This window comes from Phalangium opilio, unplaced genomic scaffold (genome assembly GCF_054372755.1).
Source record: "Phalangium opilio isolate 3A_F unplaced genomic scaffold, DU_Popi_V2 ptg000019l_1, whole genome shotgun sequence".
Lineage (NCBI taxonomy): Eukaryota > Metazoa > Arthropoda > Arachnida > Opiliones > Phalangiidae > Phalangium > Phalangium opilio.
Window position 1 is genome coordinate 3281160 of NW_028324152.1, and position 23494 is coordinate 3304653.

General features: G+C 38.8%; 80 pseudogenes; all 80 read right to left on the minus strand.

Annotated features, from left to right (window-relative positions):
* Positions 1-14: 14 nt before the first annotated feature.
* Positions 15-117, minus strand: LOC149699288 (5S ribosomal RNA; annotated as a pseudogene).
* Positions 118-254: 137 nt separating this feature from the next.
* On the minus strand, positions 255-371 carry LOC149699289 (5S ribosomal RNA; annotated as a pseudogene).
* A 121-nt stretch (positions 372-492) lies between these two features.
* On the minus strand, positions 493-595 carry LOC149699290 (5S ribosomal RNA; annotated as a pseudogene).
* Positions 596-716: 121 nt separating this feature from the next.
* LOC149699291 (5S ribosomal RNA) lies at positions 717-819 on the minus strand (annotated as a pseudogene).
* A 347-nt stretch (positions 820-1166) lies between these two features.
* LOC149699292 (5S ribosomal RNA) lies at positions 1167-1269 on the minus strand (annotated as a pseudogene).
* A 346-nt stretch (positions 1270-1615) lies between these two features.
* On the minus strand, positions 1616-1718 carry LOC149699293 (5S ribosomal RNA; annotated as a pseudogene).
* Positions 1719-1855: 137 nt separating this feature from the next.
* LOC149699294 (5S ribosomal RNA) lies at positions 1856-1972 on the minus strand (annotated as a pseudogene).
* Positions 1973-2093: 121 nt separating this feature from the next.
* Positions 2094-2196, minus strand: LOC149699295 (5S ribosomal RNA; annotated as a pseudogene).
* A 121-nt stretch (positions 2197-2317) lies between these two features.
* Positions 2318-2420, minus strand: LOC149699296 (5S ribosomal RNA; annotated as a pseudogene).
* A 122-nt stretch (positions 2421-2542) lies between these two features.
* On the minus strand, positions 2543-2645 carry LOC149699297 (5S ribosomal RNA; annotated as a pseudogene).
* Positions 2646-2782: 137 nt separating this feature from the next.
* On the minus strand, positions 2783-2899 carry LOC149699298 (5S ribosomal RNA; annotated as a pseudogene).
* Positions 2900-3020: 121 nt separating this feature from the next.
* On the minus strand, positions 3021-3123 carry LOC149699299 (5S ribosomal RNA; annotated as a pseudogene).
* Positions 3124-3244: 121 nt separating this feature from the next.
* Positions 3245-3347, minus strand: LOC149699300 (5S ribosomal RNA; annotated as a pseudogene).
* A 122-nt stretch (positions 3348-3469) lies between these two features.
* On the minus strand, positions 3470-3572 carry LOC149699301 (5S ribosomal RNA; annotated as a pseudogene).
* A 122-nt stretch (positions 3573-3694) lies between these two features.
* LOC149699302 (5S ribosomal RNA) lies at positions 3695-3797 on the minus strand (annotated as a pseudogene).
* A 346-nt stretch (positions 3798-4143) lies between these two features.
* On the minus strand, positions 4144-4246 carry LOC149699303 (5S ribosomal RNA; annotated as a pseudogene).
* A 122-nt stretch (positions 4247-4368) lies between these two features.
* LOC149699304 (5S ribosomal RNA) lies at positions 4369-4471 on the minus strand (annotated as a pseudogene).
* A 120-nt stretch (positions 4472-4591) lies between these two features.
* LOC149699305 (5S ribosomal RNA) lies at positions 4592-4694 on the minus strand (annotated as a pseudogene).
* A 137-nt stretch (positions 4695-4831) lies between these two features.
* LOC149699306 (5S ribosomal RNA) lies at positions 4832-4948 on the minus strand (annotated as a pseudogene).
* Positions 4949-5069: 121 nt separating this feature from the next.
* On the minus strand, positions 5070-5172 carry LOC149699307 (5S ribosomal RNA; annotated as a pseudogene).
* A 122-nt stretch (positions 5173-5294) lies between these two features.
* LOC149699308 (5S ribosomal RNA) lies at positions 5295-5397 on the minus strand (annotated as a pseudogene).
* A 137-nt stretch (positions 5398-5534) lies between these two features.
* On the minus strand, positions 5535-5637 carry LOC149699309 (5S ribosomal RNA; annotated as a pseudogene).
* Positions 5638-5759: 122 nt separating this feature from the next.
* LOC149699310 (5S ribosomal RNA) lies at positions 5760-5862 on the minus strand (annotated as a pseudogene).
* A 122-nt stretch (positions 5863-5984) lies between these two features.
* Positions 5985-6087, minus strand: LOC149699311 (5S ribosomal RNA; annotated as a pseudogene).
* A 121-nt stretch (positions 6088-6208) lies between these two features.
* On the minus strand, positions 6209-6311 carry LOC149699312 (5S ribosomal RNA; annotated as a pseudogene).
* A 122-nt stretch (positions 6312-6433) lies between these two features.
* On the minus strand, positions 6434-6536 carry LOC149699313 (5S ribosomal RNA; annotated as a pseudogene).
* A 122-nt stretch (positions 6537-6658) lies between these two features.
* Positions 6659-6761, minus strand: LOC149699314 (5S ribosomal RNA; annotated as a pseudogene).
* Positions 6762-6883: 122 nt separating this feature from the next.
* On the minus strand, positions 6884-6986 carry LOC149699315 (5S ribosomal RNA; annotated as a pseudogene).
* A 2187-nt stretch (positions 6987-9173) lies between these two features.
* LOC149699316 (5S ribosomal RNA) lies at positions 9174-9292 on the minus strand (annotated as a pseudogene).
* Positions 9293-9429: 137 nt separating this feature from the next.
* LOC149699317 (5S ribosomal RNA) lies at positions 9430-9546 on the minus strand (annotated as a pseudogene).
* A 345-nt stretch (positions 9547-9891) lies between these two features.
* On the minus strand, positions 9892-9994 carry LOC149699318 (5S ribosomal RNA; annotated as a pseudogene).
* A 122-nt stretch (positions 9995-10116) lies between these two features.
* LOC149699319 (5S ribosomal RNA) lies at positions 10117-10219 on the minus strand (annotated as a pseudogene).
* A 122-nt stretch (positions 10220-10341) lies between these two features.
* LOC149699320 (5S ribosomal RNA) lies at positions 10342-10444 on the minus strand (annotated as a pseudogene).
* A 137-nt stretch (positions 10445-10581) lies between these two features.
* LOC149699321 (5S ribosomal RNA) lies at positions 10582-10698 on the minus strand (annotated as a pseudogene).
* A 121-nt stretch (positions 10699-10819) lies between these two features.
* On the minus strand, positions 10820-10922 carry LOC149699322 (5S ribosomal RNA; annotated as a pseudogene).
* Positions 10923-11043: 121 nt separating this feature from the next.
* Positions 11044-11146, minus strand: LOC149699323 (5S ribosomal RNA; annotated as a pseudogene).
* Positions 11147-11268: 122 nt separating this feature from the next.
* LOC149699324 (5S ribosomal RNA) lies at positions 11269-11371 on the minus strand (annotated as a pseudogene).
* A 122-nt stretch (positions 11372-11493) lies between these two features.
* On the minus strand, positions 11494-11596 carry LOC149699325 (5S ribosomal RNA; annotated as a pseudogene).
* Positions 11597-11942: 346 nt separating this feature from the next.
* Positions 11943-12045, minus strand: LOC149699326 (5S ribosomal RNA; annotated as a pseudogene).
* A 136-nt stretch (positions 12046-12181) lies between these two features.
* Positions 12182-12298, minus strand: LOC149699327 (5S ribosomal RNA; annotated as a pseudogene).
* A 121-nt stretch (positions 12299-12419) lies between these two features.
* On the minus strand, positions 12420-12522 carry LOC149699328 (5S ribosomal RNA; annotated as a pseudogene).
* A 121-nt stretch (positions 12523-12643) lies between these two features.
* LOC149699329 (5S ribosomal RNA) lies at positions 12644-12746 on the minus strand (annotated as a pseudogene).
* Positions 12747-12868: 122 nt separating this feature from the next.
* Positions 12869-12971, minus strand: LOC149699330 (5S ribosomal RNA; annotated as a pseudogene).
* A 137-nt stretch (positions 12972-13108) lies between these two features.
* On the minus strand, positions 13109-13225 carry LOC149699331 (5S ribosomal RNA; annotated as a pseudogene).
* A 121-nt stretch (positions 13226-13346) lies between these two features.
* LOC149699332 (5S ribosomal RNA) lies at positions 13347-13449 on the minus strand (annotated as a pseudogene).
* A 121-nt stretch (positions 13450-13570) lies between these two features.
* LOC149699333 (5S ribosomal RNA) lies at positions 13571-13673 on the minus strand (annotated as a pseudogene).
* Positions 13674-13795: 122 nt separating this feature from the next.
* On the minus strand, positions 13796-13898 carry LOC149699334 (5S ribosomal RNA; annotated as a pseudogene).
* A 122-nt stretch (positions 13899-14020) lies between these two features.
* On the minus strand, positions 14021-14123 carry LOC149699335 (5S ribosomal RNA; annotated as a pseudogene).
* Positions 14124-14469: 346 nt separating this feature from the next.
* On the minus strand, positions 14470-14572 carry LOC149699336 (5S ribosomal RNA; annotated as a pseudogene).
* A 122-nt stretch (positions 14573-14694) lies between these two features.
* LOC149699337 (5S ribosomal RNA) lies at positions 14695-14797 on the minus strand (annotated as a pseudogene).
* A 120-nt stretch (positions 14798-14917) lies between these two features.
* Positions 14918-15020, minus strand: LOC149699338 (5S ribosomal RNA; annotated as a pseudogene).
* Positions 15021-15156: 136 nt separating this feature from the next.
* Positions 15157-15273, minus strand: LOC149699339 (5S ribosomal RNA; annotated as a pseudogene).
* Positions 15274-15393: 120 nt separating this feature from the next.
* On the minus strand, positions 15394-15496 carry LOC149699340 (5S ribosomal RNA; annotated as a pseudogene).
* Positions 15497-15618: 122 nt separating this feature from the next.
* Positions 15619-15721, minus strand: LOC149699341 (5S ribosomal RNA; annotated as a pseudogene).
* A 137-nt stretch (positions 15722-15858) lies between these two features.
* On the minus strand, positions 15859-15977 carry LOC149699342 (5S ribosomal RNA; annotated as a pseudogene).
* Positions 15978-16098: 121 nt separating this feature from the next.
* Positions 16099-16201, minus strand: LOC149699343 (5S ribosomal RNA; annotated as a pseudogene).
* A 122-nt stretch (positions 16202-16323) lies between these two features.
* LOC149699344 (5S ribosomal RNA) lies at positions 16324-16426 on the minus strand (annotated as a pseudogene).
* A 137-nt stretch (positions 16427-16563) lies between these two features.
* Positions 16564-16666, minus strand: LOC149699345 (5S ribosomal RNA; annotated as a pseudogene).
* Positions 16667-16788: 122 nt separating this feature from the next.
* On the minus strand, positions 16789-16891 carry LOC149699346 (5S ribosomal RNA; annotated as a pseudogene).
* Positions 16892-17013: 122 nt separating this feature from the next.
* Positions 17014-17116, minus strand: LOC149699347 (5S ribosomal RNA; annotated as a pseudogene).
* A 122-nt stretch (positions 17117-17238) lies between these two features.
* LOC149699348 (5S ribosomal RNA) lies at positions 17239-17341 on the minus strand (annotated as a pseudogene).
* Positions 17342-17463: 122 nt separating this feature from the next.
* LOC149699349 (5S ribosomal RNA) lies at positions 17464-17566 on the minus strand (annotated as a pseudogene).
* A 137-nt stretch (positions 17567-17703) lies between these two features.
* Positions 17704-17820, minus strand: LOC149699350 (5S ribosomal RNA; annotated as a pseudogene).
* A 344-nt stretch (positions 17821-18164) lies between these two features.
* LOC149699351 (5S ribosomal RNA) lies at positions 18165-18267 on the minus strand (annotated as a pseudogene).
* Positions 18268-18629: 362 nt separating this feature from the next.
* Positions 18630-18746, minus strand: LOC149699352 (5S ribosomal RNA; annotated as a pseudogene).
* Positions 18747-18868: 122 nt separating this feature from the next.
* LOC149699353 (5S ribosomal RNA) lies at positions 18869-18971 on the minus strand (annotated as a pseudogene).
* Positions 18972-19333: 362 nt separating this feature from the next.
* On the minus strand, positions 19334-19452 carry LOC149699354 (5S ribosomal RNA; annotated as a pseudogene).
* A 122-nt stretch (positions 19453-19574) lies between these two features.
* LOC149699355 (5S ribosomal RNA) lies at positions 19575-19677 on the minus strand (annotated as a pseudogene).
* Positions 19678-19799: 122 nt separating this feature from the next.
* Positions 19800-19902, minus strand: LOC149699356 (5S ribosomal RNA; annotated as a pseudogene).
* A 363-nt stretch (positions 19903-20265) lies between these two features.
* On the minus strand, positions 20266-20384 carry LOC149699357 (5S ribosomal RNA; annotated as a pseudogene).
* A 122-nt stretch (positions 20385-20506) lies between these two features.
* LOC149699358 (5S ribosomal RNA) lies at positions 20507-20609 on the minus strand (annotated as a pseudogene).
* A 122-nt stretch (positions 20610-20731) lies between these two features.
* On the minus strand, positions 20732-20834 carry LOC149699359 (5S ribosomal RNA; annotated as a pseudogene).
* A 122-nt stretch (positions 20835-20956) lies between these two features.
* On the minus strand, positions 20957-21059 carry LOC149699360 (5S ribosomal RNA; annotated as a pseudogene).
* Positions 21060-21422: 363 nt separating this feature from the next.
* LOC149699361 (5S ribosomal RNA) lies at positions 21423-21541 on the minus strand (annotated as a pseudogene).
* A 122-nt stretch (positions 21542-21663) lies between these two features.
* Positions 21664-21766, minus strand: LOC149699362 (5S ribosomal RNA; annotated as a pseudogene).
* Positions 21767-21888: 122 nt separating this feature from the next.
* Positions 21889-21991, minus strand: LOC149699363 (5S ribosomal RNA; annotated as a pseudogene).
* Positions 21992-22113: 122 nt separating this feature from the next.
* Positions 22114-22216, minus strand: LOC149699364 (5S ribosomal RNA; annotated as a pseudogene).
* A 362-nt stretch (positions 22217-22578) lies between these two features.
* LOC149699365 (5S ribosomal RNA) lies at positions 22579-22697 on the minus strand (annotated as a pseudogene).
* Positions 22698-22819: 122 nt separating this feature from the next.
* LOC149699366 (5S ribosomal RNA) lies at positions 22820-22922 on the minus strand (annotated as a pseudogene).
* Positions 22923-23044: 122 nt separating this feature from the next.
* On the minus strand, positions 23045-23147 carry LOC149699367 (5S ribosomal RNA; annotated as a pseudogene).
* Between the last annotated feature and the right edge of the window lie 347 nt (positions 23148-23494).

Below are 23494 nucleotides of genomic sequence, written 5' to 3' on the forward strand. Positions count from 1 at the left end.
AACAAAAAGGAAAAAGCTAACGGCACGCAGTGTTCCCACGTACTGACTGCGCTCGACGCTGCTTAACTTCGGTGATCGGACGAGAACCGGTGTTTTCAGCATGATATGGCCGTTGCCGAGAGTGCTAGTTAATAATTCGAATTTAAATTAAGTGAGACAAATTAACCTTCATCTTTTTAAAGCAATAACAAAATTAAAATATGTTTGCTTTTTTCATATCTATTGGAATTTAAAAGAGGAAAAAAAAGTGAAAAAGCCAACGGCACGCAGTGTTCCTAAGTGGTCTCCCTCCCATACTGACTGCGCTCGATGCTGCTTAACTTCGGTGATCGGACGAGAACCGGTGTTTTCAGCATGATATGGCCGTTGCCGAGAGTGCTAGTTAATAATTTAAATTTAATTCATCTCATCTTTATAAAACAATAACAAAAAGAAGATATGTTTGCTTTTTTCATATCTGGTGGAAATTAAAAGAGGAAACAAAAAGGAAAAAGCCAACGGCACGCAGTGTTCCCAAGTACTGACTGCGCTCGACGCTGCTTAACTTCGGTGATCGGACGAGAACCGGTGTATTCAGCGTGATATGGCCGTTGCCGAGAGTGCTAGTTAATAATTTGAATTTAATTAACCTTCCTCTTTATAAAACAATAACAAAAAGAAGATATGTTTGCTTTTTTCATATCTGGTGGAATTAAAAGAGGAAACAAAAAGGAAAAAGCCAACGGCACGCAGTGTTCCCAAGTACTGACTGCGCTCGACGCTGCTTAACTTCGGTGATCGGACGAGAACCGGTGTATTCAGCGTGATATGGCCGTTGCCGAGACTGCTAGTTAATAATTTGAATTTAATTAACCTTCATCTTTATAAAACAATAACAAAAAGAAGATATGTTTGATTTTTTCATATCTGGTGGAATTTAAAAGAGGAAAAAAAAAGGAAAAAGCCAACGGCAAGTAGTGTTCCCAAGTACTGACTGCGCTCGACGCTGCTTAACTTCGGTGATCGGACGAGATCCGGTGTTTTCAGCATGATATGGCCGTTGCCGAGAGTGCTAGTTAATAATTTGAATTTAATTAACCTTCATCTCTATAAAACAATAACAAAAAGAAGATATGTTTGCTTTTTTCATATCTGGTGGAAATTAAAAGAGGAAACACAAAGGAAAAAGCCAATGGCACGCAGTGTTCCCAAGTACTGACTGCGCTCGACGCTGCTTAACTTCGGTGATCGGACGAGAACCGGTGTTTTCAGCATGATATGGCCGTTGCCGAGAGTGCTAGTTAATAATTTGAATTTATTTCACCTTCATCTTTATAAAACAATAACAAAAAGAAGATATGTTTGCTTTTTTCATATCTGGTGGAAATTAAAAGAGGAAACACAAAGGAAAAAGCCAACGGCACGCAGTGTTCCCAAGTACTGACTGCGCTCGACGCTGCTAACTTCGGTGATCGGACGAGAACCGGTGTTTTCAGCATGATATGGCCGTTGCCGAGAGTGCTAGTTAATAATTTGAATTTATTTCACCTTCATCTTTATAAAACAATAACAAAAAGAAGATATGTTTGCTTTTTTCATATCTGGTGGAATTTAAAAGAGGAAACAAAAAGGAAAAAGCTAACGGCACGCAGTGTTCCCACGTACTGACTGCGCTCGACGCTGCTTAACTTCGGTGATCGGACGAGAACCGGTGTTTTCAGCATGATATGGCCGTTGCCGAGAGTGCTAGTTAATAATTCGAATTTAAATTAAGTGAGACAAATTAACCTTCATCTTTTTAAAGCAATAACAAAATTAAAATATGTTTGCTTTTTTCATATCTATTGGAATTTAAAAGAGGAAAAAAAAGTGAAAAAGCCAACGGCACGCAGTGTTCCTAAGTGGTCTCCCTCCCATACTGACTGCGCTCGATGCTGCTTAACTTCGGTGATCGGACGAGAACCGGTGTTTTCAGCATGATATGGCCGTTGCCGAGAGTGCTAGTTAATAATTTAAATTTAATTCATCTCATCTTTATAAAACAATAACAAAAAGAAGATATGTTTGCTTTTTTCATATCTGGTGGAAATTAAAAGAGGAAACAAGAAGGAAAAAGCCAACGGCACGCAGTGTTCCCAAGTACTGACTGCGCTCGACGCTGCTTAACTTCGGTGATCGGACGAGAACCGGTGTATTCAGCGTGATATGGCCGTTGCCGAGAGTGCTAGTTAATAATTTGAATTTAATTAACCTTCCTCTTTATAAAACAATAACAAAAAGAAGATATGTTTGCTTTTTTCATATCTGGTGGAATTAAAAGAGGAAACAAAAAGGAAAAAGCCAACGGCACGCAGTGTTCCCAAGTACTGACTGCGCTCGACGCTGCTTAACTTCGGTGATCGGACGAGAACCGGTGTTTTCAGCATGATATGGCCGTTGCCGAGAGTGCTAGTTAATAATTTGAATTTATTTCACCTTCATCTTTATAAAACAATAACAAAAAGAAGATATGTTTGCTTTTTTCATATCTGGTGGAATTTAAAAGAGGAAACAAAAAGGAAAAAGCTAACGGCACGCAGTGTTCCCACGTACTGACTGCGCTCGACGCTGCTTAACTTCGGTGATCGGACGAGAACCGGTGTTTTCAGCATGATATGGCCGTTGCCGAGAGTGCTAGTTAATAATTCGAATTTAAATTAAGTGAGACAAATTAACCTTCATCTTTTTAAAGCAATAACAAAATTAAAATATGTTTGCTTTTTTCATATCTATTGGAATTTAAAAGAGGAAAAAAAAGTGAAAAAGCCAACGGCACGCAGTGTTCCTAAGTGGTCTCCCTCCCATACTGACTGCGCTCGATGCTGCTTAACTTCGGTGATCGGACGAGAACCGGTGTTTTCAGCATGATATGGCCGTTGCCGAGAGTGCTAGTTAATAATTTAAATTTAATTCATCTCATCTTTATAAAACAATAACAAAAAGAAGATATGTTTGCTTTTTTCATATCTGGTGGAAATTAAAAGAGGAAACAAAAAGGAAAAAGCCAACGGCACGCAGTGTTCCCAAGTACTGACTGCGCTCGACGCTGCTTAACTTCGGTGATCGGACGAGAACCGGTGTATTCAGCGTGATATAGCCGTTGCCGAGAGTGCTAGTTAATAATTTGAATTTAATTAACCTTCCTCTTTATAAAACAATAACAAAAAGAAGATATGTTTGCTTTTTTCATATCTGGTGGAATTAAAAGAGGAAACAAAAAGGAAAAAGCCAACGGCACGCAGTGTTCCCAAGTACTGACTGCGCTCGACGCTGCTTAACTTCGGTGATCGGACGAGAACCGGTGTATTCAGCGTGATATGGCCGTTGCCGAGACTGCTAGTTAATAATTTGAATTTAATTAACCTTCATCTTTATAAAACAATAACAAAAAGAAGATATGTTTGATTTTTTCATATCTGGTGGAATTTAAAAGAGGAAACAAAAAGGAAAAAGCCAACGGCACGTAGTGTTCCCAAGTACTGACTGCGCTCGACGCTGCTTAACTTCGGTGATCGGACGAGATCCGGTGTTTTCAGCATGATATGGCCGTTGCCGAGAGTGCTAGTTAATAATTTGAATTTAATTAACCTTCATCTCTATAAAACAATAACAAAAAGAAGATATGTTTGCTTTTTTCATATCTGGTGGAAATTAAAAGAGGAAACACAAAGGAAAAAGCCAACGGCACGCAGTGTTCCCAAGTACTGACTGCGCTCGACGCTGCTTAACTTCGGTGATCGGACGAGAACCGGTGTTTTCAGCATGATATGGCCGTTGCCGAGAGTGCTAGTTAATAATTTGAATTTATTTCACCTTCATCTTTATAAAACAATAACAAAAAGAAGATATGTTTGCTTTTTTCATATCTGGTGGAAATTAAAAGAGGAAACACAAAGGAAAAAGCCAACGGCACGCAGTGTTCCCAAGTACTGACTGCGCTCGACGCTGCTAACTTCGGTGATCGGACGAGAACCGGTGTTTTCAGCATGATATGGCCGTTGCCGAGAGTGCTAGTTAATAATTTGAATTTATTTCACCTTCATCTTTATAAAACAATAACAAAAAGAAGATATGTTTGCTTTTTTCATATCTGGTGGAAAATAAAAGAGGAAACACAAAGGAAAAAGCCAACGGCACGCAGTGTTCCCAAGTACTGACTGCGCTCGACGCTGCTTAACTTCGGTGATCGGACGAGAACCGGTGTATTCAGCGTGATATGGCCGTTGCCGAGAGTGCTAGTTAATAATTTGAATTTAATTCACCTTCATCTTTATAAAACAATAACAAAAAGAAGATATGTTTGCTTTTTTCATATCTGGTGGAATTTAAAATAGGAAACAAAAAGGAAAAACCCAACGGCACGCAGTGTTCCCAAGTACTGACTGCGCTCGACGCTGCTTAACTTCGGTGATCGGACGAGATCCGGTGTTTTCAGCATGATATGGCCGTTGCCGACAGTGCTAGTTAATAATTTAAATTTAATTCATCTCATCTTTATAAAACAATAACAAAAAGAAGATATGTTTGCTTTTTTCATATCTGGTGGAATTAAAAGAGGAAACAAAAAGGAAAAAGACAACGGCACGCAGTGTTCCCAAGTACTGACTGCGCTCGACGCTGCTTAACTTCGGTGATCGGACGAGAACCGGTGTATTCAGCGTGATATGGCCGTTGCCGAGACTGCTAGTTAATAATTCGAATTTAAATTAAGTGAGACAAATTAACCTTCATCTTTTTAAAGCAATAACAAAATTAAAATATGTTTGCTTTTTTCATATCTATTGGAATTTAAAAGAGGAAAAAAAAGTGAAAAAGCCAACGGCACGCAGTGTTCCTAAGTGGTCTCTCTCCCATACTGACTGCGCTCGATGCTGCTTAACTTCGGTGATCGGACGAGAACCGGTGTTTTCAGCATGATATGGCCGTTGCCGACAGTGCTAGTTAATAATTTAAATTTAATTCATCTCATCTTTATAAAACAATAACAAAAAGAAGATATGTTTGCTTTTTTCATATCTGGTGGAAATTAAAAGAGGAAACGCAAAGGAAAAAGCCATCGGCACGAAGTGTTCCCAAGTACTGACTGCGCTCGACGCTGCTTAACTTCGGTGATCGGACGAGAACCGGTGTATTCAGCGTGATATGGCCGTTGCCGAGAGTGTTAGTTAATAATTTGAATTTAATTAACCTTCATCTCTATAAAACAATAACAAAAAGAAGATATGTTTGCTTTTTTCATATCTGGTGGAATTTAAAAGAGGAAACAAAAAGGAAAAAGCTAACGGCACGCAGTGTTCCCACGTACTGACTGCGCTCGACGCTGCTTAACTTCGGTGATCGGACGAGAACCGGTGTTTTCAGCATGATATGGCCGTTGCCGAGAGTGCTAGTTAATAATTCGAATTTAAATTAAGTGAGACAAATTAACCTTCATCTTTTTAAAACAATAACAAAAAGAAAATATGTTTGCTTTTTTCATATCTATTGGAATTTAAAAGAAGAAAAAAAAGTGAAAAAGCCAACGGCACGCAGTGTTCCCAAGTACTGCCTGCGCTCGACGCTGCTTAACTTCGGTGATCGGACGAGAACCGGTGTATTCAGCGTGATATGGCCGTTGCCGAGAGTGCTAGTTAATAATTTGAATTTAATTCACCTTCATCTTTATAAAACAATAACACAAAGAAGATATGTTTGCTTTTTTCATATCTGGTGGAATTTAAAATAGGAAACAAAAAGGAAAAACCCAACGGCACGCAGTGTTCGCAAGTACTGACTGCGCTCGACGCTGCTTATCTTCGGTGATCGGACGAGAACCGGTGTTTTCAGCATGATATGGCCGTTGCCGAGAGTGCTAGTTAATAATTTGAATTTATTTCACCTTCATCTTTATAAAACAATAACAAAAAGAAGATATGTTTGCTTTTTTCATATCTGGTGGAAATTAAAAGAGGAAACACAAAGGAAAAAGCCAACGGCACGCAGTGTTCCCAAGTACTGACTGCGCTCGACGCTGCTTAACTTCGGTGATCGGACGAGAACCGGTGTTTTCAGCATGATATGGCCGTTGCCGAGAGTGCTAGTTAATAATTTGAATTTATTTCACCTTCATCTTTATAAAACAATAACAAAAAGAAGATATGTTTGCTTTTTTCATATCTGGTGGAAATTAAAAGAGGAAACACAAAGGAAAAACCAACGGCACGCAGTGTTCCCAAGTACTGAACGCGCTCGACGCTGCTTAACTTCGGTGATCGGACGAGAACCGGTGTATTCAGCGTGATATGGCCGTTGCCGAGAGTGCTAGTTAATAATTTGAATTTAATTAACCTTCATCTCTATAAAATAATAACAAAAAGAAGATATGTTTGCTTTTTTCATATCTGGTGGAATTTAAAATAGGAAACAAAAAGGAAAAACCCAACGGCACGCAGTGTTCGCAAGTACTGACTGCGCTCGACGCTGCTTATCTTCGGTGATCGGACGAGAACCGGTGTTTTCAGCATGATATGGCCGTTGCCGAGAGTGCTAGTTAATAATTTGAATTTATTTCACCTTCATCTTTATAAAACAATAACAAAAAGAAGATATGTTTGCTTTTTTCATATCTGGTGGAAATTAAAAGAGGAAACACAAAGGAAAAAGCCAACGGCACGCAGTGTTCCCAAGTACTGACTGCGCTCGACGCTGCTTAACTTCGGTGATCGGACGAGAACCGGTGTTTTCAGCATGATATGGCCGTTGCCGAGAGTGCTAGTTAATAATTTGAATTTATTTCACCTTCATCTTTATAAAACAATAACAAAAAGAAGATATGTTTGCTTTTTTCATATCTGGTGGAAATTAAAAGAGGAAACACAAAGGAAAAAGCCAACGGCACGCAGTGTTCCCAAGTACTGAACGCGCTCGACGCTGCTTAACTTCGGTGATCGGACGAGAACCGGTGTATTCAGCGTGATATGGCCGTTGCCGAGAGTGCTAGTTAATAATTTGAATTTAATTAACCTTCATCTCTATAAAATAATAACAAAAAGAAGATATGTTTGCTTTTTTCATATCTGGTGGAATTTAAAAGAGGAAACAAAAAGGAACAAGTTGGGAAAACCAAAATATTACCTCTCCGAGTCAAACTTATTTACCTAGATATGGAATTATTTCTCTTTTTTGAAGTAAAAATTTACGAAATATTGAAGCAGTATTCCAAGCATAGCGAATATACAGTAAAGCAGACGACATTTTACATCCAATAAGGATAAATCTTCTACACATGGAAATCAGTCAATGGGGAAAAGATCAGGAAATGAAGTCTACGCTTCAGCTGTTTACCGTATATTCTGATAGCTACATTCACAACTGGTTTGTAGTGTAAACACTATCGTCTCGTCTCACCTCAACAATATTCTTAGTATGCCAACATGAATGTTATCGTTAAATAACACCAAAGCTAAATTGTAGCTAGACGCACTGATAGTCAATGCGCACCATAAAGAGAATAAAAAGTCTGTAGCTACTACCCGTTTACCATTAGCCCTTTTACTATTCGAATTGCCACCATGATCTTTTCTTCTTTTATAAAACCTTAACCTTATTATTTAATAGTGTATTTAACTTTCAGCTCACTCTGAACCGTTGATGTCTCTTCATTTCAGACACGAAAATCAAAGCCCAAAGTTTACTTAACCTCAGGCCTCAATTATTTACTCTTTGTTTCACTAAGCCTATTGCGGATGACACTTAATATACCCGCCGGAGTCTAGGTCTTAGCTTTCTTCATGAAATCACTAAACCAAGACTTATTCTATATACAGATGTAGTATAGCTTAAATAATATATAAACAGCCATTTCAAATAACAATATTAAAAAAAATCTTTGGAATATCAAAATGAAACAGAGCTTTAAAGCTACAAAAGTACTAAATGCATCATAATTACGAAAAATACTTCCACATATTCACTTTATATTATGGAAAAAGGGAATATTAAGGTTCTGTATGATTTCTTAACACATCAACACAAGGCTAACTGCTAACGCGACGCACTAGTGTAACAATGGACGGACACACACAGACAAAAACATAGACTGCTTTTTAACTCTTTCCGTATTAATTTTGAGTTGAGAAACAAGATTATCTTTAATATTTAAATAAATATAATTATTTTTAATTATTTTAATCTTCAATAATTAACATTAATAATAGTTAAATCGTTTAAAATAAAGTTATACCTATTATCATCTCAAACTTCGCTAATATTGACGTTTAAAGTGAAGGGTACCCCTCTTGCCCGCTTTCTTCAAATTTTGGGGTATATATACGATTCGTTTCCATTATAATAGTAAGGAAAAAGCGCAATTGCGAAAACCTTTGGTGGCGATCCCACCTTAGGGAGGCTAGACGTTTCTCGTAACCCTAGCTGATCGCCGCGTATATCCTAAAACCAAACGATGATAATGGAGTAGAAGCCAATGAGACAGATTGGTGTCTATGTGGAATAGACGGAAGACCAGTAGATGGTGGTGTTTAGAAGCCAGAATGTACAGACTGGTGTCCAAGTGGAATGGACGAAGAACAGAAGGTGGTGGTGATTAGAAGCCAGTATGTACAGACTGGTGTCCATGTGGGATGGACGAAGATCAAAAGATGGTGGTGATTTGAAGCCAGTAAGTGCAGACTGGTGTCCGTGTGGGATGGACAAAGACCAGAAGATGGTGGTGTGAGAACTCAAGTAGAGGAGCCATTTCCGTGACTGTGAAAGCAGTTCGGAAATGGCGAACACGTTTGCTCCGATTTGGAAACTGCGAACGCGGTCACGTGGGTGTAACAACAGACAGACAGACAGACAGACAGACAGACACACAGACAGACAGACACGATCGTTACAGAACCTCTCCGTGACATACGTCACTCGGAGAGGTAAAAAGCTAACGGCACGCAGTGTTCCCACGTGCTGACTGCGCTCGACGCTGCTTAACTTCGGTGATCGGACGAGAACCGGTGTTTTCAGCATGATATGGCCGTTGCCGAGAGTGCTAGTTAATAATTCGAATTTAAATTAAGTGAGACAAATCAACCTTCATCTTTTCTAAAGCAATAACAAAATGAAAATATGTTTGCTTTTTTCATATCTATTGGATTTTAAAAGAGGAAAAAAAGTGACAAAGCCAACGGCACGCAGTGTTCCTAAGTGGTCTCCCTCCCAAGTACTGACTGCGCTCGACGTAGCTTAACTTCGGTGATCGGACGAGAACCGGTGTTTTCAGCATGATATGGCCGTTGCCGAGAGTGCTAGTTAATAATTCGAATTTAAATTAAGTGAGACAAATTAACCTTCATCTTTTTAAAACAATAACAAAAAGAAAATATGTTTGCTTTTTTCATATCTATTGGAATTTAAAAGAAGAAAAAAAAGTGAAAAAACCAACGGCACGCAGTGTTCCTAAGTGGTTTCCCTCCCATATTGACTGCGCTCGACGCTGCTTAACTTCGGTGATCGGACGAGAACCGGTGTTTTCAGCATGATATGGCCGTTGCCGAGAGTGCTAGTTAATAATTTGAATTTAATTCATCTCATCTTTATAAAACAATAACAAAAAGAAGATATGTTTGCTTTTTTCATATCTGGAGGAAATTAAAAGAGGAAACACAAAGGAAAAAGCCAACGGCACGCAGTGTTCCCAAGTACTGACTGCGCTCGACGCTGCTAACTTCGGTGATCGGACGAGAACCGGTGTTTTCAGCATGATATGGCCGTTGCCGAGAGTGCTAGTTAATAATTTGAATTTATTTCACCTTCATCTTTATAAAACAATAACAAAAAGAAGATATGTTTGCTTTTTTCATATCTGGTGGAAATTAAAAGAGGAAACACAAAGGAAAAAGACAACGGCACGCAGTGTTCCCAAGTACTGACTGCGCTCGACGCTGCTTAACTTCGGTGATCGGACGAGAACCGGTGTATTCAGCGTGATATGGCCGTTGCCGAGAGTGCTAGTTAATAATTTGAATTTAATTCACCTTCATCTTTATAAAACAATAACAAAAAGAAGATATGTTTGCTTTTTTCATATCTGGTGGAATTTAAAATAGGAAACAAAAAGGAAAAACCCAACGGCACGCAGTGTTCCCAAGTACTGACTGCGCTCGACGCTGCTTAACTTCGGTGATCGGACGAGATCCGGTGTTTTCAGCATGATATGGCCGTTGCCGAGAGTGCTAGTTAATAATTTGAATTTAATTAACCTTCATCTCTATAAAACAATAACAAAAAGAAGATATGTTTGCTTTTTTCATATCTGGTGGAATTTAAAAGAGGAAACAAAAAGGAAAAAGCTAACGGCACGCAGTGTTCCCACGTACTGACTGCGCTCGACGCTGCTTAACTTCGGTGATCGGACGAGAACCGGTGTTTTCAGCATGATATGGCCGTTGCCGAGAGTGCTAGTTAATAATTCGAATTTAAATTAAGTGAGACAAATTAACCTTCATCTTTTTAAAGCAATAACAAAATTAAAATATGTTTGCTTTTTTCATATCTATTGGAATTTAAAAGAGGAAAAAAAAGTGAAAAAGCCAACGGCACGCAGTGTTCCTAAGTGGTCTCCCTCCCATACTGACTGCGCTCGATGCTGCTTAACTTCGGTGATCGGACGAGAACCGGTGTTTTCAGCATGATATGGCCGTTGCCGAGAGTGCTAGTTAATAATTTAAATTTAATTCATCTCATCTTTATAAAACAATAACAAAAAGAAGATATGTTTGCTTTTTTCATATCTGGTGGAAATTAAAAGAGGAAACAAAAAGGAAAAAGCCAACGGCACGCAGTGTTCCCAAGTACTGACTGCGCTCGACGCTGCTTAACTTCGGTGATCGGACGAGAACCGGTGTATTCAGCGTGATATGGCCGTTGCCGAGAGTGCTAGTTAATAATTTGAATTTAATTAACCTTCCTCTTTATAAAACAATAACAAAAAGAAGATATGTTTGCTTTTTTCATATCTGGTGGAATTAAAAGAGGAAACAAAAAGGAAAAAGCCAACGGCACGCAGTGTTCCCAAGTACTGACTGCGCTCGACGCTGCTTAACTTCGGTGATCGGACGAGAACCGGTGTATTCAGCGTGATATGGCCGTTGCCGAGACTGCTAGTTAATAATTTGAATTTAATTAACCTTCATCTTTATAAAACAATAACAAAAAGAAGATATGTTTGATTTTTTCATATCTGGTGGAATTTAAAAGAGGAAACAAAAAGGAAAAAGCCAACGGCACGTAGTGTTCCCAAGTACTGACTGCGCTCGACGCTGCTTAACTTCGGTGATCGGACGAGATCCGGTGTTTTCAGCATGATATGGCCGTTGCCGAGAGTGCTAGTTAATAATTTGAATTTAATTAACCTTCATCTCTATAAAACAATAACAAAAAGAAGATATGTTTGCTTTTTTCATATCTGGTGGAAATTAAAAGAGGAAACACAAAGGAAAAAGCCAACGGCACGCAGTGTTCCCAAGTACTGACTGCGCTCGACGCTGCTTAACTTCGGTGATCGGACGAGAACCGGTGTTTTCAGCATGATATGGCCGTTGCCGAGAGTGCTAGTTAATAATTTGAATTTATTTCACCTTCATCTTTATAAAACAATAACAAAAAGAAGATATGTTTGCTTTTTTCATATCTGGTGGAAATTAAAAGAGAAAACACAAAGGAAAAAGCCAACGGCACGCAGTGTTCCCAAGTACTGACTGCGCTCGACGCTGCTAACTTCGGTGATCGGACGAGAACCGGTGTTTTCAGCATGATATGGCCGTTGCCGAGAGTGCTAGTTAATAATTTGAATTTATTTCACCTTCATCTTTATAAAACAATAACAAAAAGAAGATATGTTTGCTTTTTTCATATCTGGTGGAATTTAAAAGAGGAAACAAAAAGGAAAAAGCTAACGGCACGCAGTGTTCCCACGTACTGACTGCGCTCGACGCTGCTTAACTTCGGTGATCGGACGAGAACCGGTGTTTTCAGCATGATATGGCCGTTGCCGAGAGTGCTAGTTAATAATTCGAATTTAAATTAAGTGAGACAAATTAACCTTCATCTTTTTAAAGCAATAACAAAATTAAAATATGTTTGCTTTTTTCATATCTATTGGAATTTAAAAGAGGAAAAAAAGTGAAAAAGCCAACGGCACGCAGTGTTCCTAAGTGGTCTCCCTCCCCAGATGACTGCGCTCGATGCTGCTTAACTTCGGTGATCGGACGAGAACCGGTGTTTTCAGCATGATATGGCCGTTGCCGAGAGTGCTAGTTAATAATTTAAATTTAATTCATCTCATCTTTATAAAACAATAACAAAAAGAAGATATGTTTGCTTTTTTCATATCTGGTGGAAATTAAAAGAGGAAACAAAAAGGAAAAAGCCAACGGCACGCAGTGTTCCCAAGTACTGACTGCGCTCGTTGCTGCTTAACTTCGGTGATCGGACGAGAACCGGTGTATTCAGCGTGATATGGCCGTTGCCGAGAGTGCTAGTTAATAATTTGAATTTAATTAACCTTCCTCTTTATAAAACAATAACAAAAAGAAGATATGTTTGCTTTTTTCATATCTGGTGGAATTAAAAGAGGAAACAAAAAGGAAAAAGCCAACGGCACGCAGTGTTCCCAAGTACTGACTGCGCTCGACGCTGCTTAACTTCGGTGATCGGACGAGAACCGGTGTTTTCAGCATGATATGGCCGTTGCCGAGAGTGCTAGTTAATAATTTGAATTTATTTCACCTTCATCTTTATAAAACAATAACAAAAAGAAGATATGTTTGCTTTTTTCATATCTGGTGGAATTTAAAAGAGGAAACAAAAAGGAAAAAGCTAACGGCACGCAGTGTTCCCACGTACTGACTGCGCTCGACGCTGCTTAACTTCGGTGATCGGACGAGAACCGGTGTTTTCAGCATGATATGGCCGTTGCCGAGAGTGCTAGTTAATAATTCGAATTTAAATTAAGTGAGACAAATTAACCTTCATCTTTTTAAAGCAATAACAAAATTAAAATATGTTTGCTTTTTTCATATCTATTGGAATTTAAAAGAGGAAAAAAAAGTGAAAAAGCCAACGGCACGCAGTGTTCCTAAGTGGTCTCCCTCCCATACTGACTGCGCTCGATGCTGCTTAACTTCGGTGATCGGACGAGAACCGGTGTTTTCATGATGATATGGCCGTTGCCGAGAGTGCTAGTTAATAATTTAAATTTAATTCATCTCATCTTTATAAAACAATAACAAAAAGAAGATATGTTTGCTTTTTTCATATCTGGTGGAAATTAAAAGAGGAAACAAAAAGGAAAAAGCCAACGGCACGCAGTGTTCCCAAGTACTGACTGCGCTCGACGCTGCTTAACTTCGGTGATCGGACGAGAACCGGTGTATTCAGCGTGATATGGCCGTTGCCGAGAGTGCTAGTTAATAATTTGAATTTAATTAACCTTCCTCTTTATAAAACTATAACAAAAAGAAGATATGTTTGCTTTTTTCATATCTGGTGGAATTAAAAGAGGAAACAAAAAGGAAAAAGCCAACGGCACGCAGTGTTCCCAAGTACTGACTGCGCTCGACGCTGCTTAACTTCGGTGATCGGACGAGAACCGGTGTATTCAGCGTGATATGGCCGTTGCCGAGACTGCTAGTTAATAATTTGAATTTAATTAACCTTCATCTTTATAAAACAATAACAAAAAGAAGATATGTTTGATTTTTTCATATCTGGTGGAATTTAAAAGAGGAAACAAAAAGGAAAAAGCCAACGGCACGTAGTGTTCCCAAGTACTGACTGCGCTCGACGCTGCTTAACTTCGGTGATCGGACGAGATCCGGTGTTTTCAGCATGATATGGCCGTTGCCGAGAGTGCTAGTTAATAATTTGAATTTAATTAACCTTCATCTCTATAAAACAATAACAAAAAGAAGATATGTTTGCTTTTTTCATATCTGGTGGAAATTAAAAGAGGAAACACAAAGGAAAAAGCCAACGGCACGCAGTGTTCCCAAGTACTGACTGCGCTCGACGCTGCTTAACTTCGGTGATCGGACGAGAACCGGTGTTTTCAGCATGATATGGCCGTTGCCGAGAGTGCTAGTTAATAATTTGAATTTATTTCACCTTCATCTTTATAAAACAATAACAAAAAGAAGATATGTTTGCTTTTTTCATATCTGGTGGAAATTAAAAGAGGAAACACAAAGGAAAAAGCCAACGGCACGCAGTGTTCCCAAGTACTGACTGCGCTCGACGCTGCTAACTTCGGTGATCGGACGAGAACCGGTGTTTTCAGCATGATATGGCCGTTGCCGAGAGTGCTAGTTAATAATTTGAATTTATTTCACCTTCATCTTTATAAAACAATAACAAAAAGAAGATATGTTTGCTTTTTTCATATCTGGTGGAAAATAAAAGAGGAAACACAAAGGAAAAAGCCAACGGCACGCAGTGTTCCCAAGTACTGACTGCGCTCGACGCTGCTTAACTTCGGTGATCGGACGAGAACCGGTGTATTCAGCGTGATATGGCCGTTGCCGAGAGTGCTAGTTAATAATTTGAATTTAATTCACCTTCATCTTTATAAAACAATAACAAAAAGAAGATATGTTTGCTTTTTTCATATCTGGTGGAATTTAAGATAGGAAACAAAAAGGAAAAACCCAACGGCACGCAGTGTTCCCAAGTACTGACTGCGCTCGACGCTGCTTAACTTCGGGGATCGGACGAGATCCGGTGTTTTCAGCATGATATGGCCGTTGCCGACAGTGCTAGTTAATAATTTAAATTTAATTCATCTCATCTTTATAAAACAATAACAAAAAGAAGATATGTTTGCTTTTTTCATATCTGGTGGAATTAAAAGAGGAAACAAAAAGGAAAAAGCCAACGGCACGCAGTGTTCCCAAGTACTGACTGCGCTCGACGCTGCTTAACTTCGGTGATCGGACGAGAACCGGTGTATTCAGCGTGATATGGCCGTTGCCGAGACTGCTAGTTAATAATTCGAATTTAAATTAAGTGAGACAAATTAACCTTCATCTTTTTAAAGCAATAACAAAATTAAAATATGTTTGCTTTTTTCATATCTATTGGAATTTAAAAGAGGAAAAAAAGTGAAAAAGCCAACGGCACGCAGTGTTCCTAAGTGGTCTCCCTCCCATACTGACTGCGCTCGATGCTGCTTAACTTCGGTGATCGGACGAGAACCGGTGTTTTCAGCATGATATGGCCGTTGCCGACAGTGCTAGTTAATAATTTAAATTTAATTCATCTCATCTTTATAAAACAATAACAAAAAGAAGATATGTTTGCTTTTTTCATATCTGGTGGAATTAAAAGAGGAAACAAAAAGGAAAAAGCCAACGGCACGCAGTGTTCCCAAGTACTGACTGCGCTCGACGCTGCTTAACTTCGGTGATCGGACGAGAACCGGTGTATTCAGCGTGATATGGCCGTTGCCGAGACTGCTAGTTAATAATTTGAATTTAATTAACCTTCATCTTTATAAAACAATAACAAAAAGAAGATATGTTTGATTTTTTCATATCTGGTGGAATTTAAAAGAGGAAACAAAAAGGAAAAAGCCAACGGCACGTAGTGTTCCCAAGTACTGACTGCGCTCGACGCTGCTTATCTTCGGTGATCGGACGAGAACCGGTGTTTTCAGCATGATATGGCCGTTGCCGAGAGTGCTAGTTAATAATTCGAATTTAAATTAAGTTAGACAAATTAACCTTCATCTTTTTAAAACAATAACAAAATGAAAATATATTTGCTTTTTTCATATCTATAGGATTTTTAAAGAGGAAAAAAAAGTGAAAAAGCCAACGACACGCAGCGTTCCTAAGTGGTCTCCCTCCCAAGTACTGACTGCACTCAACGCTGCTTAACTTCGGTGATCGGACGAGAACCAGTGTATTCAGCGTGATATGGCCGTTGCCGAGAGTGCTAGTTAATAATTTGAATTTAATTCATCTCATCTTTATAAAACAATAACAAAAAGAAGATATGTTTGCTTTTTTCATATCTGGTGGAAATTAAAAGAGGAAACGCAAAGGAAAAAGCCATCGGCACGAAGTGTTCCCAAGTACTGACTGCGCTCGACGCTGCTTAACTTCGGTGATCGGACGAGAACCGGTGTATTCAGCGTGATATGGCCGTTGCCGAGAGTGTTAGTTAATAATTTGAATTTAATTAACCTTCATCTCTATAAAACAATAACAAAAAGAAGATATGTTTGCTTTTTTCATATCTGGTGGAATTTAAAAGAGGAAACAAAAAGGAAAAAGCTAACGGCACGCAGTGTTCCCACGTACTGACTGCGCTCGACGCTGCTTAACTTCGGTGATCGGACGAGAACCGGTGTTTTCAGCATGATATGGCCGTTGCCGAGAGTGCTAGTTAATAATTCGAATTTAAATTAAGTGAGACAAATTAACCTTCATCTTTTTAAAACAATAACAAAAAGAAAATATGTTTGCTTTTTTCATATCTATTGGAATTTAAAAGAAGAAAAAAAAGTGAAAAAGCCAACGGCACGCAGTGTTCCCAAGTACTGCCTGCGCTCGACGCTGCTTAACTTCGGTGATCGGACGAGAACCGGTGTATTCAGCGTGATATGGCCGTTGCCGAGAGTGCTAGTTAATAATTTGAATTTAATTCACCTTCATCTTTATAAAACAATAACAAAAAGAAGATATGTTTGCTTTTTTCATATCTGGTGGAATTTAAAATAGGAAACAAAAAGGAAAAACCCAACGGCACGCAGTGTTCGCAAGTACTGACTGCGCTCGACGCTGCTTATCTTCGGTGATCGGACGAGAACCGGTGTTTTCAGCATGATATGGCCGTTGCCGAGAGTGCTAGTTAATAATTTGAATTTATTTCACCTTCATCTTTATAAAACAATAACAAAAAGAAGATATGTTTGCTTTTTTCATATCTGGTGGAAATTAAAAGAGGAAACACAAAGGAAAAAGCCAACGGCACGCAGTGTTCCCAAGTACTGACTGCGCTCGACGCTGCTTAACTTCGGTGATCGGACGAGAACCGGTGTTTTCAGCATGATATGGCCGTTGCCGAGAGTGCTAGTTAATAATTTGAATTTATTTCACCTTCATCTTTATAAAACAATAACAAAAAGAAGATATGTTTGCTTTTTTCATATCTGGTGGAAATTAAAAGAGGAAACACAAAGGAAAAAGCCAACGGCACGCAGTGTTCCCAAGTACTGAACGCGCTCGACGCTGCTTAACTTCGGTGATCGGACGAGAACCGGTGTATTCAGCGTGATATGGCCGTTGCCGAGAGTGCTAGTTAATAATTTGAATTTAATTAACCTTCATCTCTATAAAATAATAACAAAAAGAAGATATGTTTGCTTTTTTCATATCTGGTGGAATTTAAAAGAGGAAACAAAAAGGAAAAAGCTAACGGCACGCAGTGTTCCCACGTACTGACTGCGCTCGACGCTGCTTAACTTCGGTGATCGGACGAGAACCGGTGTTTTCAGCATGATATGGCCGTTGCCGAGAGTGCTAGTTAATAATTCGAATTTAAATTAAGTGAGACAAATTAACCTTCATCTTTTTAAAACAATAACAAAAAGAAAATATGTTTGCTTTTTTCATATCTATTGGAATTTAAAAGAAGAAAAAAAAGTGAAAAAACCAACGGCACGCAGTGTTCCTAAGTGGTTTCCCTCCCATATTGACTGCGCTCGACGCTGCTTAACTTCGGTGATCGGACGAGAACCGGTGTTTTCAGCATGATATGGCCGTTGCCGAGAGTGCTAGTTAATAATTTGAATTTAATTCATCTCATCTTTATAAAACAATAACAAAAAGAAGATATGTTTGCTTTTTCATATCTGGTGGAAATTAAAAGAGGAAACACAAAGGAAAAAGCCTACGGCACGCAGTGTTCCCAAGTACTGACTGCGCTCGACGCTGCTAACTTCGGTGATCGGACGAGAACCGGTGTTTTCAGCATGATATGGCCGTTGCCGAGAGTGCTTGTTAATAATTTGAATTTAATTCACCTTCATCTTTATAAAACAATAACAAAAAGAAGATATGTTTGCTTTTTTCATATCTGGTGGAATTTGAAATAGGAAACAAAAAGGAAAAACCCAACGGCACGCAGTGTTCCCAAGTACTGACTGCGCTCGACGCTGCTTAACTTCGGTGATCGGACGAGATCCGGTGTTTTCAGCATGATATGGCCGTTGCCGAGAGTGCTAGTTAATAATTTGAATTTAATTAACCTTCATCTCTATAAAACAATAACAAAAAGAAGATATGTTTGCTTTTTTCATATCTGGTGGAATTTAAAAGAGGAAACAAAAAGGAAAAAGCTAACGGCACGCAGTGTTCCCACGTACTGACTGCGCTCGACGCTGCTTAACTTCGGTGATCGGACGAGAACCGGTGTTTTCAGCATGATATGGCCTTTGCCGAGAAAGCTAGTTAATAATTCGAATTTAAATTAAGTGAGACAAATTAACCTTCATCTTTTTAAAGCAATAACAAAATTAAAATATGTTTGCTTTTTTCATATCTATTGGAATTTAAAAGAGGAAAAAAAAGTGAAAAAGCCAACGGCACGCAGTGTTCCTAAGTGGTCTCCCTCCCATACTGACTGCGCTCGACGCTGCTTAACTTCGGTGATCGGACGAGAACCGGTGTTTTCAGCATGATATGGCCGTTGCCGAGAGTGCTAGTTAATAATTTGAATTTATTTCACCTTCATCTTTATAAAACAATAACAAAAAGAAGATATGTTTGCTTTTTTCATATCTGGTGGAAATTAAAAGAGGAAACACAAAGGAAAAAGCCAACGACACGCAGTGTTCCCAAGTACTGACTGCGCTCGACGGTGCTTAACTTCGGTGATCGGACGAGAACCGGTGTATTCAGCGTGATATGGCCGTTGCCAAGAGTGCTAGTTAATAATTTGAATTTAATTAACCTTCATCTCTATAAAACAATAACAAAAAGAAGATATGTTTGCTTTTTTCATATCTGTTGGAATTTAAAAGAGAAAACAAAAAGGAAAAAGCTAACGGCACGCAGTGTTCCCAAGTACTGACTGCGCTCGACGCTGCTTAACTTCGGTGATATGACGAGAACCGGTGTTTTCAGCATGATATGGCCGTTGCCGAGAGTGCTAGTTAATAATTCGAATTTAAATTAAGTGAGACAAATTAACCTTCATCTTTTTAAAACAATAACAAAATGAAAATATATTTGCTTTTTTCATATCTATTGGATTTTTAAAGAGGAAAAAAAAGTGAAAAAGCCAACGACACGCAGTGTTCCTAAGTGGTCTCCCTCCCAAGTACTGACTGCACTCAACGCTGCTTAACTTCGGTGATCGGACGAGAACCGGTGTATTCAGCGTGATATGGCCGTTGCCGAGAGTGCTAGTTAATAACTTGAATTTAATTCACCTTCATCTTTATAAAACAATAACAAAAAGAAGATGTGTTTGCTTTTTTCATATCTGGTGGAATTTAAAATAGGAAACAAAAAGGAAAAACCCAACGGCACGCAGTGTTCCCAAGTACTGACTGCGCTCGACGCTGCTTATCTTCGGTGATCGGACGAGAACCGGTGTTTTCAGCATGATATGGCCGTTGCCGAGAGTGCTAGTTAATAATTTGAATTTATTTCACCTTCATCTTTATAAAACAATAACAAAAAGAAGATATGTTTGCTTTTTTCATATCTGGTGGAAATTAAAAGAGGAAACACAAAGGAAAAAGCCAACGACACGCAGTGTTCCCAAGTACTGACTGCGCTCGACGCTGCTTAACTTCGGTGATCGGACGAGAACCGGTGTATTCAGCGTGATATGGCCGTTGCCAAGAGTGCTAGTTAATAATTTGAATTTAATTAACCTTCATCTCTATAAAACAATAACAAAAAGAAGATATGTTTGCTTTTTTCATATCTGGTGGAATTTAAAAGAGGAAACAAAAAGGAAAAAGCTAACGGCACGCAGTGTTCCCAAGTACTGACTGCGCTCGACGCTGCTTAACTTCGGTGATATGACGAGAACCGGTGTTTTCAGCATGATATGGCCGTTGCCGAGAGTGCTAGTTAATAATTCGAATTTAAATTAAGTGAGACAAATTAACCTTCATCTTTTTAAAACAATAACAAAATGAAAATATATTTGCTTTTTTCATATCTATTGGATTTTAAAAGAGGCAAAAAAAAGTGAAAAAGCCAACGACAAGCAGTGTTCCTAAGTGGTCTCCCTCCCAAGTACTGACTGCACTCAACGCTGCTTAACTTCGGTGATCGGACGAGAACCGGTGTATTCAGCGTGATATGGCCGTTGCCGAGAGTGCTAGTTAATAACTTGAATTTAATTCACCTTCATCTTTATAAAACAATAACAAAAAGAAGATATGTTTGCTTTTTTCATATCTGGTGGAATTTAAAATAGGAAACAAAAAGGAAAAACCCAACGGCACGCAGTGTTCCCAAGTACTGCCTGCGCTCGACGCTGCTTAACTTCGGTGATCGGACGAGAACCGGTGTTTTCAGCATGATATGGCCGTTGCCGAGAGTGCTAGTTAATAATTTGAATTTAATTCACCTTCATCTTTATAAAACAATAACAAAAAGAAGATATGTTTGCTTTTTTCATATCTGGTGGAATTTAAAATAGGAAACAAAAAGGAAAAACCCAACGGCACGCAGTGTTCCCAAGTACTGACTGCGCTCGACGCTGCTTATCTTCGGTGATCGGACGAGAACCGGTGTTTTCAGCATGATATGGCCGTTGCCGAGAGTGCTAGTTAATAATTTGAATTTATTTCACCTTCATCTTTATAAAACAATAACAAAAAGAAGATATGTTTGCTTTTTTCATATCTGGTGGAAATTAAAAGAGGAAACACAAAGGAAAAAGCCAACGACACGCAGTGTTCCCAAGTACTGACTGCGCTCGACGGTGCTTAACTTCGGTGATCGGACGAGAACCGGTGTATTCAGCGTGATATGGCCGTTGCCAAGAGTGCTAGTTAATAATTTGAATTTAATTAACCTTCATCTCTATAAAACAATAACAAAAAGAAGATATGTTTGCTTTTTTCATATCTGTTGGAATTTAAAAGAGAAAACAAAAAGGAAAAAGCTAACGGCACGCAGTGTTCCCAAGTACTGACGGCGCTCGACGCTGCTTAACTTCGGTGATATGACGAGAACCGGTGTTTTCAGCATGATATGGCCGTTGCCGAGAGTGCTAGTTAATAATTCGAATTTAAATTAAGTGAGACAAATTAACCTTCATCTTTTTAAAACAATAACAAAATGAAAATATATTTGCTTTTTTCATATCTATTGGATTTTAAAAGAGGAAAAAAAAAGTGAAAAAGCCAACGACACGCAGTGTTCCTAAGTGGTCTCCCTCCCAAGTACTGACTGCACTCAACGCTGCTTAACTTCGGTGATCGGACGAGAACCGGTGTATTCAGCGTGATATGGCCGTTGCCGAGAGTGCTAGTTAATAACTTGAATTTAATTCACCTTCATCTTTATAAAACAATAACAAAAAGAAGATATGTTTGCTTTTTTCATATCTGGTGGAATTTAAAATAGGAAACAAAAAGGAAAAACCCAACGGCACGCAGTGTTCCCAAGTACTGCCTGCGCTCGACGCTGCTTAACTTCGGTGATCGGACGAGAACCGGTGTTTTCAGCATGATATGGCCGTTGCCGAGAGTGCTAGTTAATAATTTGAATTTAATTCACCTTCATCTTTATAAAACAATAACAAAAAGAAGATATGTTTGCTTTTTTCATATCTGGTGGAATTTAAAAAAGGAAACAAAAAGGAAAAACCCAACGGCACGCAGTGTTCCCAAGTACTGACTGCGCTCGACGCTGCTTATCTTCGGTGATCGGACGAGAACCGGTGTTTTCAGCATGATATGGCCGTTGCCGAGAGTGCTAGTTAATAATTTGAATTTATTTCACCTTCATCTTTATAAAACAATAACAAAAAGAAGATATGTTTGCTTTTTTCATATCTGGTGGAAATTAAAAGAGGAAACACAAAGGAAAAAGCCAACGACACGCAGTGTTCCCAAGTACTGACTGCGCTCGACGGTGCTTAACTTCGGTGATCGGACGAGAACCGGTGTATTCAGCGTGATATGGCCGTTGCCAAGAGTGCTAGTTAATAATTTGAATTTAATTAACCTTCATCTCTATAAAACAAAAACAAAAAGAAGATATGTTTGCTTTTTTCATATCTGTTGGAATTTAAAAGAGAAAACAAAAAGGAAAAAGCTAACGGCACGCAGTGTTCCCAAGTACTGACTGCGCTCGACGCTGCTTAACTTCGGTGATATGACGAGAACCGGTGTTTTCAGCATGATATGGCCGTTGCCGAGAGTGCTAGTTAATAATTCGAATTTAAATTAAGTGAGACAAATTAACCTTCATCTTTTTAAAACAATAACAAAATGAAAATATATTTGCTTTTTTCATATCTATTGGATTTTTAAAGAGGAAAAAAAAGTGAAAAAGCCAACGACACGCAGTGTTCCTAAGTGGTCTCCCTCCCAAGTACTGACTGCACTCAACGCTGCTTAACTTCGGAGATCGGACGAGAACCGGTGTATTCAGCGTGATATGGCCGTTGCTGAGAGTGCTAGTTAATAACTTGAATTTAATTCACCTTCATCTTTATAAAACAATAACAAAAAGAAGATGTGTTTGCTTTTTTCATATCTGGTGGAATTTAAAATAGGAAACAAAAAGGAAAAACCCAACGGCACGCAGTGTTCCCAAGTACTGACTGCGCTCGACGCTGCTTATCTTCGGTGATCGGACGAGAACCGGTGTTTTCAGCATGATATGGCCGTTGCCGAGAGTGCTAGTTAATAATTTGAATTTATTTCACCTTCATCTTTATAAAACAATAACAAAAAGAAGATATGTTTGCTTTTTTCATTACTGGTGGAAATTAAAAGAGGAAACACAAAGGAAAAAGACAACGACACGCAGTGTTCCCAAGTACTGACTGCGCTCGACGCTGCTTAACTTCGGTGATCGGACGAGAACCGGTGTATTCAGCGTGATATGGCCGTTGCCAAGAGTGCTAGTTAATAATTTGAATTTAATTAACCTTCATCTCTATAAAACAATAACAAAAAGAAGATATGTTTGCTTTTTTCATATCTGGTGGAATTTAAAAGAGGAAGCAAAAAGGAAAAAGCTAACGGCACGCAGTGTTCCCAAGTACTGACTGCGCTCGACGCTGCTTAACTTCGGTGATATGACGAGAACCGGTGTTTTCAGCATGATATGGCCGTTGCCGAGAGTGCTAGTTAATAATTCGAATTTAAATTAAGTGAGACAAATTAACCTTCATCTTTTTAAAACAATAACAAAATGAAAATATATTTGCTTTTTTCATATCTATTGGATTTTAAAAGAGG